Consider the following 6,333-nt stretch of genomic DNA (forward strand, 5'->3'; position numbering starts at 1 on the left):
AAGAGATCCAAATGTTGGTAATTCCAGTTTATCATGCGATGACCATAGACCACTTAGCTACGTATGTTTGCTTAACCCTTTCAGACCAGCTTTTATTGGAACGTACGTCACATTTTTTTTCTCTGTAAACCAATAAAATGTATCTTTTTCGAATTTGAAGAATGCCAGGTCATTGATTGGCCCCTAATCAACCAATAGCAATCAACTTATGACCCTTAATTGAATAGAGAAGGAGTTAGCACACTTTTCACCTTTAAAATGATATTTTATGTCCATGGTAGCTTTATCAATTTGCACTGTTTATAATTTTAACAGTATCAAGTGTTAATATTTAAAGTCAATTTGAAAACAATTCAAAGTTGTAGAGCACAGGATTTTTTTAAAGTTTAAAGTCCATCTCAGTGGACATCAGGTCTTGAGGGTTATCATAAGGAATATCATTGTTTTGTATTAGTATGGCATGGTCGGGACATTTGTGGACATATTTTATAGCTAAAATTTGATCTGAAAATATGTTTGTCATTTTTAAATAGCTAATATTAATTTACTATAGAGCAAATTAATTAGAGTATACAGTTAAATGTATATTGTGTATATTACACCCAACGGCTGGCAATCAGGACTGAATATTCACAGACCTATAAAGAACCACAAAAAAGTAGCCAGTGAGAATGCCAAATTAAAATTTTATTTGTCACATACATAACGATACACAGTATGATACGCAGTGAAATAGAAAGAGAAAGGAGCAAGGAGCCAAAATGACAATAGAAAGACAGGACATAAGATATAAGATATAAAATCTAGAATATAAGAATATAAATTTCATTTACAATGAAATAAAATAAAATTAAAAAAATAAGATAAAATAAGTATATGTATAAATGTGTAAAAAAAAATATATATAAAGATGTGGATGTGAAATGTAAAAAGTAGTGCAGAATAAGATAAATTACTGTACAAATCGTGTAACTGTACAATGTGCAAATGTGCAGATCTGTGCAATCTGTAAATGTGGTTGTGTTGTTAGATTTTGCTGTATTTGGCTGAGCAGTGGTTTGGATGGCTCGCCAATGTATTAGATTTCTCTAATACATAAAATAAGTAAGCTTGACCACAGTTCTTGTGGGGAGAAGAATTTATTGAAGGTAGCAGTGTAGCGGGTCTTCAACAGCGATGTTAGCTGGTTGATCTTCAAAGTATCTTAACCCAAAGATCTGTCTGTGAGACAGATCTTTATACAAGAATACAGAACTGTAAGGACCTCCTGTGGTACACAAAAAGAAGAAAAGCTTCTCCTCAGTCTCTCTGTTGGCCTTCAGGGAGCAGAGGCACTTTACTGACCGCAACAGAGAGGACAGTCCATTGTTGAAGTGGCTGAGGTCCTTTCTGTCTGCTAATTTTAAATCAGGATTTAATTCAGTAGCTTGCAATTTTGTTGTGCTTGCATAGGTTACTTTACTAGCTTTATTTGAAAATTTGAAAGTTTGCAAACTATTTTCATTAGTTTTCATTGTACCCAGAATGTGCTGTTATTGTTGTTGATATGTTATCTGTCAGTCCTTTGTATCCTAAGCTCTGTTGAAATTATCATTAGTAAATATTGTAGGGAAGATGGTGTTCCTGTAGTGGTTGTTATTGACGTCATTAAATTTTGAAGGATTGGGTCACTCGTTATTTTATATGTCATGACTCCAATGCAAGCAGATCAACACAGTAGCTGAGTAGTACAATGTAAGTACAATATATTGCACAAAAATTACTGAAATACAAAAATAAAATGTGAGTGACAATATTAGTGGCATCTCTCCATCTTTTTTGGAAGCAATTGAATTTTGTAATTTTGTAATGTGCTATAATAATAAAAGATATAATAAAAATAGTCAAAGTTGAGTGAAATGCAAAAATAAAAAGTGTAGTCAATACAGGAGGGGGAACTGTTCATGGTGCTATAAGTGGCATTTCGCAATATCCTTTGATTAAGGAGCTATTGAATTTAAAAAAAAACAGTAAAAATTGATTAAAATGCAAAAAAAAAAAATAAAATTGTAGAAAATACAGAACAGGGAACTGTCCAAGGTGGTATGGTCTTTTGGTTAAGAAGCTATTGAATTTTTAAAAAATCAAAAATGTAGAAAAAATGTAAAAAAAAATTAGTGAACTGTAAATCAAAAGGGTGTAGTAAGTAGATGAGGGGGAACTGTCCATGGTGGTATGAGTGGCATTTCTCCAACTCTTTTGGGTAAGAGGCTATTGAATTTTTTAAAAATAAAAAATGTAGAGAAATGTAAAAAATGAGTGAATTGTAAAACAAAAGGGTGTAGTAAGTAGATGAGGGGGAACTGTCCATGGTGGTATGAGTGGCATTTGTCCATCTCCTTTGGTTAAGAAGCTATTTAATTTTTAAAAAATAAAAAATGTAAAAAAAACTGTGTATATATATATATATATATATATATATATATAAGAAATGGAGAAATTGAATAGGCTTATCAAACAATTACATTATTTTGCTTATTAAAGCCCTATAGTTTTAAATATATTTAATTATCATTCATTCCATTGTGTATGCTAATGTTTAAAATGAAAATGTTGCTGCATTTTTGTTAAAAATTCATATTTTATCAGTCTGGCATTTCTAGTTGGCAACGTAGTTGTTTGATCCTTCAGACGCTGAACAGAAGGAAAAATCAATATCGTTCTACGCTTTTTGTCAGTGGGCTGCACTTTGCGATAATCCCTAAATCATTCCTTGAGCCGTAGAGAACAATAGGGATTATGCTTTCAAAATTTGTTTAATGTAAGCGCTTACTCAAGAAAAAAGAGGGTGTAGCTTAAAGACTATGTAGAGAGGAAATATATGTATATATGTGTATCTTATTTGCGGATTTATTTAAGCAGCTATTGAAGCCGGAAATGCGAATATGCGAATGTAAAACTAACTTTACCGCGGTACAAGTGTGTAGATGAATCAAAAGATTTTAGTCTGTACTAATAGTTGGTGGCACAAAGTGCACTATTAGGGTGCAAACCACCGTTTAACGGGGTTTAAAGAACCCATTGTGACTTGATTGACTATTGATTTATATGCTCTGGTTAGTGGAGAAAACTTTTATCATAGTACGCATACACTCTTTTTAGGTGTCTGTGACATAAACACACAATTTGCTTAGAGCGTTTGATACAATGATTGGTGAAGCAATTCCCTGTGGTGATACTGGTGGTTGCAAAGCTGGAATTGGACTCTCAGCCAGTCAGATTTGAGAGCCAGACTGTTGTATAAATGTAAATATATAAGGTTAAAACATTACTTGGAAAATTATGCAGCTAGCAAATTATTTACATTAACCTGATCTTCTGGTTATTGCAAGTATTGTTATTAATTATAATTAATAAGTAATAAAGTCATAATAAAGTAATTTTTGAAGCAGCCCACACCACATTTATTTCTAGAATAATGTACAGTATGTTACAGCATGAGAGAAAAATATGACTTCAAACTTTAGTCTCTATATTTTAGGTGCCGTAGAAATGCAGGTGCTCCTTTTTGTAGAGAAGTGTGTCTTTTGACCTCTCCTGAGACCTCTGTTGTCCCAAGAGGAATGGCAAGAGTGCAGCTCTTGAATGATGGCTATATTATAAGTGGTGTCCAATTCCAAAAAAGTTGGACTGCCCAAGAAGTCATGGAGCACATTCGCTACATATACGAATTGAAACTTCAGAATAGCACAGAGTAAATACTGTATATCAAAAGGGTGGGTGGGGTCTGTATAAATTCTGTAATTAATCTTTTATTTTCTGTTTAAGAATAGAGATCCTGAGAGCATCGAACACACATCTTGTAAAACCTACACTAGAACGTGGAATTGAAATGAGTGGATCAGTTCTGTGCATGCTTTTTAAGGACAGAGTCATTTACATACGTCCTTCTGTTAACCTGTCTCAGCTTGATCAGGTAAGGTTTGATATTTTGAAAATATATGGACAGAATATTTATTTGTCTGTTTCATTTACATGTAATTTTAGGAAAAACAATAGTATTTCAAACAGTAGGTGCTAATCCTAATAAAAATGAATGAAATTAATGTAAAACAATAAAATTAAACCACTCCATATTACAAGCTTTAGATTTTTGTATTCACAGCTGGGAATGGCTAGTTACATTTTATGTAAACTGTGTTTCTTGTTATCTCTTGTTTCTTTAAGAACTCAACACACCTGACTCCAGTTTTAGCATCATCACCAGCCCAGACACCAGCTGTAGCACCATCTCATTTCCAGTCATCATCACCAGCCCAGACACCAGCTGTAGCACCATCTCATTTCCAGCGATCATCACCAGCCCACATACCTGCTATGGTACTACTCTGTACCCACCATTACTTAATAGTAATTATACAAAATTATGGTATTTCTTGGAAAGATTGCCTAAAATGTATATGATAATATGCAGGACAATGATGGTCCTGTGTTGCATGAATGGATCAATGCAGGAACTCCAGATGTAAGTACTACAGATTCTGGCATAATTTAAAAGCACTTTCCTTACAGTTTTAATAATTTTCTTGTAAAGGTAAGGCTGATACAGTAGAATTAGAATTTGTGCCCCATCTGTGAAAGATAAAGACCCAGCTAAAGTCTTTTTTGTGATTTACTGTTTTCTACAGTACATAAAATCAACCTACACAATGTAAAGAACATTCTGTGAAAATATCACCTTCATATCTATAATATTCACTGAGTAAGATTATGTCAACAGATGCCATGTCGAAGATTAAAGTCAATGTTTAGCAAGCAAAATAAGCAAGCACATTTTACAAATTGATCTTTCTATTGAATCTTTGCTATGTCAAATTACAAAATGGTGCAAGAATTTATCCTGTTACTTAGCTGTTGGTTTTTATTTTAGGTCTATTACAGGATAATCCAACTAGCAAGTGATGAACACTCGGGCACAGATGTTCTGATCAGGTTTGTTGTTGTTCTTGTATCGTTGTTTTATTATTAAATAATAAGCATAGCAAACTTTACAGTTAGATTTGTGCAGTCAGTATAGCTTTGGTTTCTTTGTGCAACAGTCAAACATTTCCCACACTCTTCATTATCACAATAATCATTTACTATATTTTCTGATGCATAAATATGTTGGTCCTTTTCATTTTTGTGAGAGGTTGGTAATTACATAGTATTTTCTATTTTTATTTAAGAGAAAACATCATGGCTCTGTCAGATACAGAAGAAGAAGAGCCAGTTATGTTGCGCTCTCCCAGTAAAAACACTTCAGACAACGTGAGTGCATTATTTACCAAAAAGTTTACCTAAAATAACAGATTTAAAATAGTAATATGATAAACTTATAAAATATATTATAAAATACTGTGTTATGATGTTTCTTATATTTAAACTTATATTTAGGATGCAGGTGATTTGCCTGACATTCTGAAATCATTCCAGAAAGAAAATCTTGACATGGATGAACACGCTGTTGTTGCAAGGAGGTCAAAAATTCTCCACAGTGCCTGTCAAGCATTGTCAAAGAGCTTCTTTGCATGGCACCGAACTCCACGTATTGAGTTTGTTGGAGAGTCTGCTGATGATTTTGGTGGTCCACAAAGGGAGTTCTTTAGGTTGGTAAATCCCTTTTGAAAATTATCCCCTGGTTTCACAGACAAGGCTTAAGACTAGTCGTAGACTAAGACACATGTTTGAGCTGTTTTAACTGAAAATAACTTGCACTGACAGATCTTAAAATATGTCAGTGCCATTGATTTGTCTCAAGATAGACACCAGTAACGTCTTTTTCTAAGGCATGTTTATAAAAGATGCTTAAACATCTTAATTTAACCAATTCAATTTTATTTATAGAGTGCTTTTCACAATTGTTCATTGTTCCAAAGCAGCTTCACATGAATTTGAAATAAAGAAAACACAGAAAAGCACAGAACAACAAAAGCCAAGGCCTAGTCTTGGCTTTAGCTAAGTTTTGTCTGTGAAACTGGGCCTATGTTTTTCATTGATTTTTCTCTCTTTGTAAATCATTTCTATGTAAAGCTAATGTCTTTCAGATATTTCTTGAAAATGTGAACCAAATTGCTACAGTAAAAGAGAATTTAGAATTTTTACGAAAAGGCACTATATGCCTACATCATGTGTATTCTGTTCCTTCATGGTTCTGATTAAAACTTTTGACACAACAAAACAATTGAACTTTAAATGAAAATTTCTGTTTTCTTTCTAATGAACAGACATTATTTTCTTTCCATCAGGCTCTTGATGATCGAAGTACAGTCAGCACTTGGAATTTTTGAAGGAAAACAAGGCCAGGTTTTCTTT

This window comes from Hemibagrus wyckioides, linkage group LG11 (genome assembly GCF_019097595.1).
Source record: "Hemibagrus wyckioides isolate EC202008001 linkage group LG11, SWU_Hwy_1.0, whole genome shotgun sequence".
Lineage (NCBI taxonomy): Eukaryota > Metazoa > Chordata > Actinopteri > Siluriformes > Bagridae > Hemibagrus > Hemibagrus wyckioides.